We start from the raw sequence: 16143 nt of genomic DNA, 5'->3' as shown, positions 1-16143 counted from the left end.
CCACTTCTGAAAGAAGTGAAAACAGGGGCTTCCCAGAGGTATTTTCGCAACTGTTATTCACAGTAGCCATAATATAGAAGTAGCCCAGCTATCAAGAAAACATGGTTGGGGGCTAGGAAGGTGGCTCAGTGGTAGAATGCTTGCCTTGCATGCATGAGGCCCTGGGTTCGATTCCTCAGCACCATATAAGCAAAAAGAAAAAGCCGGAAGTGGCGATCTGGCTCAAGGGGTAGAGCGCTAGCCTTGAGCTGAAAAGCTGAGGGACAGTGCCCAGGCCCAGAGTTCAGGCCCCACGACCGGACCACCCTCCCCCCCCAAAAAAAAAAAAAAAGTGGATGGATGCCACATTTCTGGCTCACCCCTATAATCCTAGCTGCTCAGGAGGCTGAGATCTGTGGATCTCAGTTCAAAGCTAACCCAGGCTGGAAGGTCTGTGAAACTTTTATCTCCAGTAAATACCAAGAAAACCACAAGTAAAGCTCAAGTAATAGAGCACTTAGCCCTGAGCAAAAGAAGCTCAGGGACAATGCCAAGGCTCTGAGTTCAAGCCTCAGGACTGGCCAAAAAACAAAAAAAAGTGTTATACCCATACAATGAAATATTCAGTTTTAGAAAAAGAAGGAAATTTTTATATATACTACAACAAGCCAATGACAAAAAGAGGACTATTGTCTGATTGTATTCCCATGAAGCATATAGTTCACATGCTCAGCATGGGAGTTACTATTGAATGGGCTCAGATATGAGTGTTGCAACATGAACAGAGTTTTAAAGATGATAGAGGAGATGTTTGTACCCTAGTGCCAGTGTTTGCACATATTGTGTGATTGTACTCTATCCCCCTAAAGAAGGATTATGTTAGTCTACTTGATGCTATGTGTATTTTATCATTAATTTAAATGGAAGATAGGAGTAAGTAAAGAGAGTAGCCAGGTAGGGTAGAGAAGACCAGCACTGCAGCAGCAGTGGCAGGTCAGCCAGTGAGTTCAGGGCTAGCCTGGCCTATCTGTAGAGACCCTGTCCAAAAACAAAAAAATGGAGTGGCTTAGGGGCTGGCCTCGGGGATTCCCTGTTATAAGTCAGGGTTATAACAAGGGCTGGTTTGCTTGTGGCTCTGCACCGTGAATGTAGCTCTGAGCTCCTGGAGTCTTCATTCCTTCTGTGTTGGAACCTCTCTCATGACAAGGATCATAGGCTTGTGTTCAGCATTTCTGTTAGAGACTAGCAGCAATTTTGTAGCAGGTGCTTGCTCATCTCTAGATAAAGGCTCATCCTGTCGCCTTCTGTATCTTGGAGGAGTAGCTGTTGTGCCAGGAAGATCACGACACTCAAGTTCTTAGCTTCTGAGAAACAGGGCCAAGTTCCTCAGAAAGGATTTTTTTCTGGAAGAGGAGTTATTAGCAATTATGAGATTTTGCTAAACATGAAGGCCAATGAGGACTGCTTTAACACTGGAAAAAGAATGGAATGACTCGAGAGCAGAATGGTAAAAACCAAGTTGGGCTGGGTGCTGGTGACTCATGCCTGTAATTCTAGCTACTCAGGCTGAGATCTGAGGATAGCAGTTCAAAGCCAGCCAGGCAGGAATATCCCTGAGACTTTTTCTGGGGGGGGAGGGGTCAGTTGTGGGGCTTGAACTCTGGGCTGGGCGCTGTCCCCACGCTCTTCAGCTCAAGGCAAGTGCTCTACCACTTGAGCACAGCGCCACTTCCGATTTTCTAGTGGTTTATTGGAGATGAGAGTCTCACAGATTTTCCTGCCCCGGCTGGCTTTGAACTGGGATCCTCAGATCTCAGCCTCCTGAGTAGCTTGAATTACAGGCGTGAGCCACCAGTGCCTGACTTCCGTGAGACTCTTATCTCCAATAAACCAGCAGAAAACTGGAAGTGGTTCTGTGGCTTAAGTGGTAGAGTGATAGCCTTGAGCTGAATTGCTGCAGAACAGTACCCAGGCCCAGAGTTCAAGCACCATGACCAACAAAAAAACCCCAAAAACCAAGTTGGGTTTTCGCATCTTCCTCTACACTGTAGAACTCATTTGCTCCTGGGCATTCTGGGAGCTTCCCATGAGAGGCCTACTTAGATTCATCCACTATTCAAGGTGACTGAAAAGTAGGAAGTTATGTAGCTGTGGAAGCTTTCATATTGCCATTTTTTCAAAAATGGAGGAGGACCTTCAATCACAGCTTTTGTTTCCTCATAGTATATTTTTTGAACTGGGGGAATAAGCATTGCTCTAAGAGCAGCTTCTCAAGTGGCCACATAGAGAATTTGCTCCCTTCTGAACCATCCTTTGGAAGAAGTATGAGGGGGAGGTGGGCATGGTGTCTCCTAACTGTAGTGTCAGCATTTGAAGTACAGAGACAGGAGGATCAAGAATTGGACTACAGAGTGAGAATGTCTCTAGAATCCAAACTCAAATCAAACCAAAACAGACTTATAAGAGAATGAATGACTCCCTAGGATTGCATTCCTTCCTCCTCAGTGAGCATGCCTCTGTTCCACCTCTGCCCTTCAATCAGACCTCCTTTGCCTACAAACTCTCACAGCCAGTGTTTGCTGTGATATTCATTAGTTGCCCTGTCACCCATTTGTAGACAAGTAGGGACCTGTAATTCCTCTAGCAAGTCAGGACAACCAACATGCCAGCCACTAGCTCTCTCAGACCTCTCTTGGAGAGTTGTCAGGCTTCTTTTGGAAGATCTAGACTCCTGCTCTCTGTAGGATTGGGCAGAGAGAGAGAGAGGAGATAATTCATCTTTCCTCATTTGTGAGTGATGACACATAAAGGGTTAGAGATCTGCTCTGGGGAAATGGATGAGCTGGGCTGGTCCTGACTCCTGGGTATTGGAATACCTAGACTATTTAGCCCGTTGAATCAATTGTAGAATTTTGAAGTTGGAAGGGACATCTTAAAAGTAGTTGTACAAGACAGTTACCACTTAACAAAGCAGTTTATGAATACAATGCATCTTGATCAGTGTCATCCCTTTCAACATTCTCACTCATCCTTCCCCTTCCCATCTCTCCCTTATTCTTCCTCATTTTGTAGGATTTTTTGGGGGGTCGGCCATGGTGTTCTTTGAGCCACAGTACCACTTCTTGTTTCCTGGTGGTTAATTGGAGATAAGATTCTCACAGACTTTCTTGCCAGGACTGGTTTTGAATCGTGTTTCTCAGATCTCCCGGCTTCCTGAGTGGTAGGATTATAGCCATGAGCTACCAGTGCCTGGCCCGTTTACCTCCTTCTGGAAGGGGTGTTTGGTAGTTGACAAAACATCAGCTCTGTGGTGTCTTGGGCCAAGTAGTGGTCTGCTGTTGCATCCAAAGCCTCCTCTGTCATCTCCTCTGGGCTTATTGTTATTCTATACTGCCCCTGACCTAAGACAGCCTTTAAGAAACCTGGGGTAAAGGAGGTGATGCCTTCTAGGGAAACCAATTCATTTTTTTCCCCACCCTTAAACAGAAGGGAGGAAAGTATTTAAAGTAAACAGTTAAGTTTATTTGAAAGTGGAAGGATAGTTTTGAAAGAAAGTAGTGAGACTCTTCATCCATCCAAAGAGGAGAAAAATAGAGTCCTCTGGAGGGCAGTTATTATAGTATGGGGCTCCTCCCATATCTCTTCTACTAGGCTTTGTGCTGATTGCTTGATGGTCAGTGTATGCACCGTCCTGGCTCTTTTCATTGGTTAAGTGGCACCCAGGGCATTATGGGAAGAAGTATTTGAGCAGGAGCCAGAGGCACTGTGGAAACAAGAAGCACCATAATGGTTACATGTCATCTGCCACATATTATATTACTACCGTGTATGAGTTTCAGCTAGCACAGGAATGCCTCATACTCAGGGACAGTTGGGACTCCCGCCAGGAGCCACATTTGCTTCTAGCACAATGGATCCTTGGTTTCTCTGGGCAGAACCTCTTGGTGGCACACATGGAGTCGCCCTTTTAGTTGGTGTTCACACTAACCAATCTCACCAGGGTAGATGTGAGACAACAACCCATCCTTCTGGTGTGAACCCTGGGAATGGGCACCATCTTTCTGGGGGGAGGGTGGGAAATGTATACAGGTCACTTTCCACCGCTGAGTATTACAACTGATCTGTTTTCCTCCTGAATGCATTTGATCCCAGACCTGACTGTTGTGTTCCAAGGAGATCACACCCGGGAAGGCTATTTTGTTTCCATTTTGTCTCTGAAGATTCAACTAGTGTGGGTTTGGCTCTGAGTTGTGAGCAGGCTGCCTGCTGTACCTGAGTATTCACATCAGACAGGAGTGAAGGGACGGGGAAGGAGAGGTGGAGGAAATGTAAGAAGTGCTCATCTGGGGACAAAAGCTGGACTGGGTACGGGCTGGTGGCTTACACTCATCACTGCAGACTCTTATCTCCAAGTAGCCAGCAAAAGGCTGGAAGTGGAGGTGTGGCTGAAGTGGTAGAGCACCAACCAGCCTTAAATGAAAAAGACAAGAGTCAACGCCTGACTGGACTGGGATCTGTGACTTGGGGCCATTCTCACATTCTTTCTCTGTCTCTGGAAATCAAACTTTGTGTTTAGTGACAGAAATTGCTGCAGTTTCACAAACTTTTTCTTCTCAGCTTTGACACTGTCAGTGCTAACGACCTTCTCAGCCTTGTCATTTTGTTGGGGCCATTCTTGATGCCTAGCCTTATTGTTTAGAACACCAGCACAGAACGCAGATGATCTCAAGCAATGAAATACTCTGTGTGCCTCTCTGAGACCCTTTTCTTCTCATTTCCCCTCTCCATTTTGAATTGGCTCCAGTTCAGGACAAATTCATCATCCTAACTCAAGTAAGAGACTTGAACACGAGGGATCCTTGGCTTGACTGATTGCCGGTCTTTGAACTTCCTCTTGCTTTCCCTGAGATGGAGAGGCTCCTAAGCAGAGAGATGGCAGGAGGCCAAGGCTGGAGAGTTCCACCACCTGGATCAGCAATCGTTGAATAATTATGAACTGAGGAGAAAGGGAAACTATGAAATGTATTAAAGAGCACACTCTGGGGTGAACCAGGAAACTGAAGCTAGATGATCTGGGCCACGGCACCTTAAAGTGACTTCCTGAATGCAGTGAAGTTTCCTTTCTCCTCACCCATTATCTGAAGAGTACCCTCTTTTTTCTCTAGCCAAAGTCCTTCCCCGAGCCTGCCTTCCTCATGTTTTCTGCTGACCGAGAGTTGGTTAGTTAGTGGTCACAGGTGTGTGTGTGTGTGTGTGTGTGTGTGTGTGTGTGTGTGTGTGTGTGTGTGTGTGTGTGTGTGTGTGTGTGTGTGTGTGTGTGTGTGTGTGTGTGTTATGTGTATATGTGGGTACTAGAATTTGAACTCAGGGCCTAGGTACTGCCCATTAGCTTCCATCATTTTTGTGGTTAGTTGATGAGTCTCCTGGACAGTCCTTCTAGGGCTGGCTTTGAATGGAAATCTTTAGATCTCAACCTCCTGAGTAGCTAGGATTATAGACATGTAGTACTGGCACCCAGCAAGATAGCCTTCTTAAAATTGGCTCCTTTTAGTAGAGATGGTAGTCTCAAAGCTTCTATTTGCCATTTCTCAGTCCCCTGGCAGACCGGTTTGGTAACCTTATTAGAACTGGGACTATTGCGTCATTAATTGTGCAGTTGAATTCTTTGATGCTAGAACTTTCCTCTGAGTTTGAGTAAGTGCTAGGTGAACCCAGAAAATAGGATGGAATGGGAAGAGGAAGAAAGAAGAAGATAGAGGGGCAGTGTCCCCCGCAAGTCTTAGATCAGCTGCTTGGGAACAGGGGATTCAACCTGTTGGACCCACACATGCAAATGAATGGATTTTTTTTCTTTTTAATTGGTGAAAAAAAAAAGTTGCCTGAGTAATGTTTTAGATTCCAGCATTCTACTTTGTGTTGGTTTAGGGGACTCTGGGTGATTCAGTGCCCCAATCCCTTTGTCCTTGGAGCTAGTCAGACATGTTGAAGAATGATTGTGTGTGTGTGATGTGTGTGTTTGGGCAAGCTCCCATTACTGGGGCTTGAACTCAGGGCTTCAAACTCTTGCTTGGCTTTTTCTTTCAAGTCTGATCCTCTCCCATTTGAACCACACCTCTGCTTCTAGTTCTTTGTTGGTTAATTGGGGATAAGGATTTCATGGACTGTTCTGCCCAGGCTGATTTCGAACTATGATCCTCAGATCTCAGCTTCCTGAGTAGTTACAATTATTGATGAGTCACTAGTGCCCACTCCCCTTTTTTTTTTTGGTGGTATTGCTGCTTTGAACTTTATGGTTTTATGTTGTCTAGACAGGTGTTCAACAACTGAGCCACACCTCCAGCTATTCTTTGCTTTGGATCCTCTTTGTCTTTGCCTCTTTCCACGTGGATTGACCTATGTTTTCCTGAAAGCAGTGTTCACTAAAAAAAAAAAAATCCATCTGTCTCTCTCCCCTACTCCCACCAATAATAGATTGTGGGTAGTGTTACACATAGGGGAGGGTCATGTGTGTGATCTGTGGGAGGCAAACACTGGTGGGAGCAAGCCACGCTCTGCTGCGGATCTGATCTTCTGACTATGGAAGGTCACTTCTCAGCTCTATTACCCACATTTTCCCATGGTCTTCCTCCTCCACTTCCTCCTATTTTTTTTTTTTTTTTGGCCAGTCCTGGGGCTTGAACTCAGGGACTAGTATCTCTGAGCTTCTTTTTTGCTCAAGGCTAGCACTACCCACTTGAGCCACAACGCCACTTCCAGCTTTTTCTGCGTATGTGGTACTGAGGAATTGAACCCAGGGCTTCATGTGTGCTAGGAAAATACTCTCCCATAAGACACATTCCCAGCCCTAATGATTTTCCTTTTTTAAGTGCTCTTGCTGAAGATAGTCTTTCTTGGGATATTATCACATCTATTCATAGATGTGCTGTTTCCCAAGGCCAATCAAGAATTTTCCTTCATAGAGTTGGATTTGGGGAAAATCTATTTCTTTTCTCAGGCTGCAGTTATAAGATACCACCCAACTGCAAGACTTAAACAGTTCTGAGGCTGGGCTGTTGAGAACACAGGTGCTAGGCAGGCGCTGGTGGCTCAAGCCTCAGGGGGCTGAGATCAGAGGATGGTCATTCAAAGCCAGCCCAGGCAGGAAAGTCCGTGAGACTCTTAATTGCTAATTAAGCACCCAAAAAGCCAGAAGCGGAGATGTGGCTCAAGGGGTAAAGCACTAGCCTTGAGCACAAAAGCTCATGGACAGAGCCCAAGCCCCAGGACTGGCCTTAGAAAACCCTGAAAACAAAATAAAAACACAAACTGAGGTGTTACCAGAATGAACCAACAACCTCCATTGGTTCTTTTTGTGTATGTGTGTCAGTTCTGGGGCCTGAACTCTGGGCCCAGACTCTGTCCCTCAGCTCTTCAACTTAAGATGAGCACTCTACCTCTTGAGCCACAGTGCTGTACCTTGAGCCACAGCACTACTTCCAGTTTTTCTGCTTATGTGGTGCTGAGGGATCGAACCCAGGGCCTCATGCATGCAAGACAAGCACTCTACCACTGAGCCACCTTCCCAGCCTCTCCATTGGTTTATTTTTTTTTGGAGGGCTTTGTAGCTAGTCTTTTCATTCAGTGTCTCCCCCCCCCCCCCCCCCAGCAGCAATTGAACTTCTGTGGCTTGCAGATACATCATTAGAATCTTTGCCTCCATGATCACATGACTGCATTCTCCCGGCTTGTCTGTGTGTCTCCTATTCTTTTCTTTTGGTGGAACTGGAATCTGAACTTGGCCTTACCCTTCTTAGGCAGACACTCTTCTGTTGAGTTCTATCACTAAGGCCTCCAACCCTTTTTGCATTGGTTATTTTTGAGATGGGGTCTTGATTTCTGTCAGGACCACAGTCCTATTTTATGCTTCCGAGGTAGCTGGATGACAGTCATGTACTATTAATTCCTGGTTATTGGTTGAGATAGGGGTGTTTCAACTTTTTACCGGGATTGGCCCCGAACTGAAATCCTTCTGACCTCAACCTCCTGTGTAACTAGAATTACAGCAATGAGCCATAGACCTGGCTCCATTTTCTTTGCAGGATAGCAGTCTGATTGGGTTAAAGGCCCAGCCCTGTTCTAGTGTGATTTTTATCTCAGCGCTAACACATGTGCAAAGATCCTATTTCCAAATTAGGCCACAGGCCAAGGTTGCTGGTGGTCAGCACTTGAACAAATCTCTCTATGTGATTCAATGCACAGAGAAGATTCAAGTGTTCTGCATGATGTAAGTTGTCAAGGGAGAGACACTTTCTTGGCCAGCGGTTTTCTTATGTGTATATTGGAAATGGGGCTTGAACATAGGGCCTGGGCACTGTTCCTTAGTTCTTTTGCTCAAGGTTAGTGCTCTACTACTTGAGCCACAGCCTCACTTCCACCTTTTTCCTGGTTAGTTGAAGATAAGAGCCTCAGACTTTCCTGACTTGGATGGCTTCGAATCTTGATTCTCAGATCTTAGCTTTTCAGCCATGAGCCACAGGCACCTGGCTGGTTCATCACATTTTCTACACACGGGTCATGTGTTCAGCATTTTCGCCTTTGACTTTCTGAAGGTGGGTGGTATTCTGTACATTTCGTGGATGAGAAAACTGAGTCACAGAAATAAAGCAACTAGCCTGGTCACACGGAGAGCGGGGCTGGAATCCAGGTGGTTTACAGCCAGGTGTTCTCTGCCATCCTCTACTCTACTGCTGCTTTTTTAATATATGTCACCCACACATGACTCTGCCTTCTGTGCCAGGGAGGTGAGGTGGCACTGCCATCTTCTGTTGTTTGTCGCTGCACTGAGACTGCCTCAGCTGGAGCTTAACAGGGCTTTGCCCCTTGGCCAGCTGTCAATCCCGAGTGTGTCTTTGTTACAGAAGCAGAGATCATTATCCTGTAAGTTCTATAGAGGACACTTTTCTCAGTGTCCTGCTTTCTCACTATTTCCTTATCCCTTTTCAAATATAAACCTCAAGCCAGATGCTAGTGACTCATACCTGCAATACTAGTTACTCAGGAGGCTGAGATCTGAAGATCATGGTTCAAAGCCAACCTGGCCAGGAAGGTCCACGAGACTCTTAAATCCAGAAGTGGAACTGTTGCTCAAGTGGTGAGACTATCAGCTCTGAATGAAAAAGCTTAAGAACAGTGCTCAAGCCTTCAGTTCAAGCCCTGTTACTGGCGTGTGCACATGTGCATGCGTGTGTGCACACACACATATCTCAATTATGTTTCTGATTCAGTACATGTAAGAGTTTGCAGGCATGTCATACACAAGTGTGCCAACTGAAGACTCCCTCAAGCAGCCATTGAATGATAGAGCTAAGATGGTGGGTCTGAGGGCAGCTGGGGGTCTGCTCCAGGAGAGGGTGATGTTGGCCAGGTCGCTTGCCTGGTACTCTTCCAGTTATGGAGCTGGATGCCCTCGCCACCTTTCAATCTGGCTTTTCTAGCCAGGAGCATCTTCTTGTCTTTCTGTTGTCTTGAGAACTAGCTCAATTTTCTTGAAGCTTAATAGACAGAGATTCATTTCCTCTTGATGAATTACAGGTTGCTGGTCATCAATGGTCACCCTGGACAACTCTTGAAGATGTTGCACAGATCTAAGATTCTCTTCATGACGTATTACTGTGTAGCTTCTTGGTCACTTTCTTCCTTGGAGGGTACTACAGAAGGTGTTGGATGCTCTGGAGTTGGTGCTCGTCTTCCTGAGGAATGGGTCTGCAGCTGACCCCTGGCTGTTTCACCAGGGTTTAGCAGGTGTGTCCTCCAGGTGGAAGACAGCTGGACCGGTGTGTCAGGTGACTACATGTTAGAACCAGCAGTATCTGCTCTGGCACAGGGCTCTGGGGAATCATCTGTTTTAAGTAAATCGCATAATTTATTTTATGGGAAAATTCTATTCAGTTCAGGCTGAAACCTGATAGAACATGCCTTTCCAAGCCCCCAGCTTTGCTTGTCTGGAATGAGCCCCTTCTAAGCAGGCAGCTCTCCAAGTTCTGTGGTCCATGAGGTCACATCTGGGTAATAGCACTCTGCCAGGTGGCTTTTATCCTGTGTCTTATGTTTCTCAGGTCCAAGTTATCCCAAATTGTCTGCTTGAAATATTATTTTCCTTTAACAGTTTTTCCGAAGTCATTTTATTTTGTTTATTTATACTTTGAATAGTCAATATAGTCAGTGGCTCAAAATTAAAAACATACGGAAGAGTTTATGATTGAAAATCTCTCTTCTTCCATCCCACTTAACTATCCTGTTTTTTTGTTATAGAGGCCACTAATGTCAATTGTTTCTTCTCTTTCTTTTGTGCCAGTATTGAGGCTTGAACTTAGGCCTTCACATTCTTGCTTAGCCCTTTCTGCTCAAGGCTGGTACTCTATCATTTGAGCTCTACCTCCTTTTCTAACTTTTTGCTCATTAATTGGAGAGAGGAGTCTCACAAAGTTTTTTGCCTAGTGCTGTCCTTGAACTCTTTTTTTTTGTTTTTTTTTTTTTTTTGCTCAAGGCTAGTGCTCTACCACTTGAGCCACAGGTCCACTTCTAACTTTTTGGTGGTTAATTGGAGATAAGAGAAGAGCCTGGTTCTTTTTTGTTGTTGTTGGTCATAGGGCTTGAACTTGGGCCTGGGCGCCGTCTCTCAGCTCTTCAGCTCAAGGCTAGCGCTCTACTACTTGAGCCACAACGGCACTTCCTAATTGGAGATAAGAGTCTCACAGACTTTCCTGCCTGGGATGGCTTTGAATTGCTGTCCTCAGCTTTCTGGGTAGCTGGAATTACAGGCATGAGTAACTGGCACCTGGCAAGGATTTTTTTTGAGATGGGATTGGGTGATTGTTGTCTTCTTCTTCTTGTTGTTGTCCTTACTGTGTAGCCCAAGCTGAGCTTGAATTCACTGTCCTGCCTCCGACCCCCGAGTGCTGGGGTAGCAGGTATGCGCTATGATACCTTCAGAATGTATTTTTCTAAAGCATAGCTTCCATGTCACTGCCCATCCAGACCTCTGTTAATTTTCTATGGCCTATCAAACCAAGACAGGAGCCTCAGCCTGCCTTCTCTTCCTGTCAGGTATTGCCATCTCGCTTTTTTTTTTTTTTTTTTTTTAACTTTGATTTGCCTATGCATATGCTGCATTCCAATGGATTTGATAGTATGCACCATTTTCAGAATTCTTAATGCTGTCTGTGCTTTCTGCCTTTGAAAGCTGTTGCTGCCCTTCCAAGCCTAAGGTCTCATTTCTCGTGCCACTTCTCTAGCAAAGCTTTTCCAAAAATTCAACTTAATGAGATATCGTGTTTCTTGTATCTTTTTTTGCTTATCGATTGTATGTCTTATGTTATTTAGGTGTACAGGTACCCTTTTTCATACTCCTCTCCCTTTCCAGTTGGATTATATACTCTTACAATGTTGAATTTATCCCTTTTCCCAATTCCCTTATTTCCCATGTTGCAAAAAGAATTGATTGAAGCTACAGAAAACTCTACAGAACCTGTGTTGTACCTTGCATGTAGCTGGTGCTACATGGAGGGTTGACCTTGATGAAGGTAAGAAGGTCACTGCATGGTTTGGATGAATGAGGATCATGGCTTTAAGCAGGATTCATAGATCTCAGCCTCCTGAGTAGCTAAGATTTACATGCATGAGATGCCTATAAGCATATATTTATATTGACTCTTGGCTTAGTTTCATTACATATTCAAATTTTAATTATGAACTTAATTTAAAAAGTCAGCTTTATTGTAGTATACCATAAGCATCTTTGTTTGTTCAGACTTTCATTTTTAGTTTTTTTTTTATTGAGTATGTATATATTTTTTAATCTCTTTCTCTCATGCAGTAGATGGATTTAAAAAGTAACATTTTCCTAAATGTATATAAAAACAATTCCTTCCTTTGGTGCTACTAGATTTTGGACTCAAGGAAGGACATTATACCTACTAGGCAGGCGCTCTGCCTCTTGAGCCATGTCTCCAGCTCCTTTCTGCATTAGTGACTTTTAAAATATCACTGTTGGGTTGAATTCAGAGCTTCATGCATTCACTTGGCCTTTTCATTCAAATCTTGTACTTTGTCACTTAAGCCACATTTCTGTCTTCTACCTTAACAGGTTATTTGGAGATAAGCGTCTCATGGAGTTTTCAGCCTGGGATGGCTTTGCAGTAGGATCTTAGAGCTCAGCCTCTTGAGATCTGAAGTAGCTAGGATTACATGTGTGAGCCACCAGCTTCTGGCTCCACTACTTATTTTTCAGGTAGGGTCTTGTTTTGTACCTGGACCATGGGGGTTGACCTGGACCATGGGGGATGACAGGTCCAGGCTACCACACCCCGCAAGTGTGCTTCCCTGTGACTGGGCCGTTAGGTGCCCATGCCATGGCCCAGCCATGAACAGAGTCTCACTGCATAGCCCAGAACTAGAGATCCTCTTGCCTCAGCCTCAGCCTCCTGCGTGCTGAGGTTACAGGGAGGTAGAACCGTGCTTGGCTAAAAACAATTATTTTTATTGTTTATATATTGTTTATTGTTTATATATACAGTCTGACAAAGTTCCTTCTTGAAGAATAGACTTGCAGACATATAGCATAGCAATTTTTTTATTTTTAAAAATATAAGTTTATTGGCCCATGGTGAGAAGGGGGGGTGGGACATGCAGGAACCGCTCTTCTAGAAGCTTCCAGTTGACAGCACGAGATGGTTGTCAAGGCACGTAGAATGTCTTTGATGATTGGACTTAGGTTGTAGCAATTTTTTTTTTATTCAGTCAGATGCTGTTATATTTTGTTCCTGTCAGTTTTCTAGGATTGGAGAGTCCTACATAAAATTTCCGACTCTAAACGAGATGATTTATGTACTAACTTATCTTCTCCTTGTATTTCCCACTAGCCTTCATTTCTTGAAAAAAATTGCTTTTGAAGCTGGGTGCCAGTGGCTCACGTCTGTAATCCTGGTTACTCAGGAGGCTGAGATCTGAGGATTGCAAATTGAAGCCAGCCTGGGGAAGGAAAGTCTGTGAGACTCTTATCTCCAATTAACAACCAAAAAGCCCGAAGTGGAGCTGTGGCCGAAGGGATAGAGTGCTCGCCTTGAGCAAACAAAATTCTGGGACAGCGCCCAGGCCCTGACTTCAAACTCCAGTACTGACAAACACAAAAATTGCTTTGGAGGAGTTTTCCCCTGCAAAGTCTTACAGATCCATCAATCAGATTTTATAGTCTAAATGTGGGATGTCGTCAGCAGTTGGCAGCTCTTGAGAGCTTTAGAATTCTGGCTTCCTTCACCCCTTCCGGGTGGCCGTGAAGTATCTACCTTGTGTGTCAGAATGCCTGCCTCAGGGATGGAAGTTGCTGAACGAGCTGTTGGAGTCAGTTGCAGGCAGGGCATGGAGGAGGGAGAGATGGAGAACAGGTTGGGATTGGCAGGAAGTCGCTGTGAAGGTTTAGTCACCTGTCTTCCTGTCTCAGTGCAGATCTGTCCCAGACAGTCTGACACCTTCTCTTTCAGCTTCAAGAAGCCCGTAAGATCCTGAATTCTTAGCAATTAGCATTGGGTTAGGAATTATTTTTTTCATTTCCAGTAAGGATAGTTTTGACTCCTAGATATAAGTGATCTAACTAAATGTATCTTAAGCAATATTGGGTTTAGTATCTCAAGAGCAAGGCAAAGAAGGAAGATGAGGAAGATGAAGAGCATGCTGAAGAAGAGGAAGACGAAGAGGTCTCAGGCCAATTGGACAATTTAGAGATGCCGTCAGAATCAGGAGTTCTATCCTTTATTCACATCCATTATCTTCAGGGCACTCCATTGATCTTTGTTTGTTTTGATTGTCTTTGTGCCTGAGCACTCTCCCTTAGCTCAAGTCTGAAACTCACCCACTTGAACCACAGCTCCATTTCTGGCTTTTTGTTGGTCAATTAGAGACAAAACTCTCACAGATTTTTTTATACTAATTAAGTCTGGTCTTGAGTCTATCATACCTGGGATTGTGACTTTGAACATTCACTAGGAGAGATGAGTCCAAGGGTAGCTCTTCAGAAGACAATGAGAGGTTTAATGTACATTTTTGTCAAAGATAAGTCTAGATCTGCTGATGGCCAAAAAAGAAAAAAAATCAATTTATTACTTGTCCTACCTGGCAGTGACTTTTGGATACTTTGAATGGTGCAGTTTTGCATATGATATGGCAAACTTCAGATTGTTCCTGAAAGTTTGGGATGTCTGCAAGACCTCTGTGTGTGTGTGTGTGAGTGTGACTACAAAGGCAATAAATGCTTTTTTTTAACATTTCAGTTTTTTTTCTTTAAAAGGAGTGAGTTGTATATAAGGGGTTAAATGCTTTATAGAGAAGAAAAAAATTGTGCTGTAACCAGCTTATTCATCCTCATCATCTTCATCGTCCTCATCCTCTTCGTTTTCTTCTTCTTCATCCTCTTCATCTCCTTCCTGGTTTTTTTTGCTCTCTTCAGCCTTCACAGCTCCCTTTTTTGCTGCCTCGGGTTTTCCGTTAGCTCGGTCGGCAGCAAAATCCTTTTCGTATTTTTCCTTCAGCTCAGCGGCCTTCTTTTCATAAGGCTGCTGTCATCAGCAGCGGCGTTGCTCCACAGCCCTCCCAGCTTTTCTCAGTATTACCAACAGTCGGCCAGGATGTTCTCCTTTGATTTCAGGGCGGGGCTCAGAACAGAAGAAGAAGACCAAAGGAGGCCTCTTGTGTGCATGGGGATCCTTGAACTTCTTTTTTTGTTTCCTTTTAGGAGGGATGTAGTTTTCATTTTATAATGGGCCTTGTCTGCCTTGGCCATGTCTTCAGATTTCCCTTTCTCTTTAGCAGACATAGTCTTCCACCACTTCGAATACTTCTTACAAAACTCCGAGAAGTTGACCGAAGCTTCTGGGTACTTTTTCTTGTTTGACACAAGAAGCAGGTTTGCACAAAGAATGCGTATGATAACATTTGCCTCTCGGTTTCTTAGGACCTCTTTTGCCCATGTTCTGTTTTTCCTCCATGAGGCACAGAGTCGCTGGCGCCTCTTGCCCCTCCGTGGAGCTCAATGCACTGCAATGGCTGTGAGAGTGGGAGACAGATTCAAGAAAATGCGTTTATCATGTACAGAGGGTCCTACTATGACCCCAGGTCATAATCATAAGGGGAAACTGACTTGCCTTCTCCCCTTGCTGTGCAAAGATTCAGTAGATAATGGACATTTTCCACAGTGGAGATTTTTAGGGTGGGAGGCAACTCCACTAAGAATATAATAACCATGTCTATGACTTTTATGGGAGCTGGGTGCTGGTGGCTCACACCTGTAATCCTAGCTCCTCAGGAGGCTGAGATCTGAGGATTACAGTTCAAAGGCTGCCCAAGCAGGGAAAATCTGTGAGACTCATACCTCCAATCAACCACCAAAAAACTAGAAAAGTACAGTGGCTCACTGTGATAGAGTGCTAGCCTTGAGTAAAAGAGCCACAGTGCCCAGGCCCCAAGTTCAAGCCCCATGCCCAACCAAAAATATGAAAGAATAAATAAAAATAATCTATGGGAAAAATGGAAAAAACAGGCTTTCTAGATAGCTCTAGAATTCCTTTTTCTTTCTTATTGTTTTTGTCTGAGACCTAGACTGGCGCTCAGTGTCTGATGCCTGCTTTCACTCATTCTCTCTAACACCCAAGCCATACCCCAACCCATCCTTTCCCATTCTCCTAGGGCAAAGTTGTTTTTTTTTTTTGGTCGGTCGTGGGGTTTGAACTCTGGACTTGGGTGCCTTCCCTGCGCTCTTCAGCTCAAGGCAAGAGCTCTACCACTTGAGCCATAGCACCACTTCCGATTTTCTAGTGTTTTATTGGAGATAAGAGTCTCTTGGACTTTCCTGCCTGGGCTGGATTTGAACCATGATCCTCAGATCTCAGCTTCCTGTGTAGCTAGGATTACAGGCGTGAGCCACCGGCACCCGGCTTAGGGCAAACTTTTATGTTCAGTCCAGGAAAAAATCATATTTTTTTTCCTGCTCACTTTCAGCAGTCCAAGGAAATCTTTTTTTAAATTTATTATTATTTTTTTTAAATACAAGGAAACCTTTATAGGAAATCTTAATGATCTGGACACCTTATTTTTCTGGAAGTCTTTTCTGAGCACTTTGAGCAAATAGGCCTGCAA

The 16143-nt window shown here is 44.5% G+C and overlaps 1 protein-coding gene and 1 pseudogene across 1 annotated transcript in view; one reads left to right on the top strand and one right to left on the bottom strand.

The window, feature by feature from the left end:
* Positions 1-16143, top strand: part of Tiam1 (TIAM Rac1 associated GEF 1) — a 347016-nt gene that overhangs the window by 39921 nt on the left and 290952 nt on the right. The window lies entirely within an intron of this gene.
* Positions 14364-14978, bottom strand: LOC122114258 (annotated as a pseudogene).

This window comes from Dipodomys spectabilis, unplaced genomic scaffold, assembly GCF_019054845.1.
Source record: "Dipodomys spectabilis isolate Male_0828 unplaced genomic scaffold, ASM1905484v1 ptg000107l, whole genome shotgun sequence".
Taxonomy (NCBI): domain Eukaryota; kingdom Metazoa; phylum Chordata; class Mammalia; order Rodentia; family Heteromyidae; genus Dipodomys; species Dipodomys spectabilis.
The sequence above is the reverse complement of the archived record's forward strand: the minus strand, read 5'-3'. Positions and strand labels throughout refer to the sequence as shown.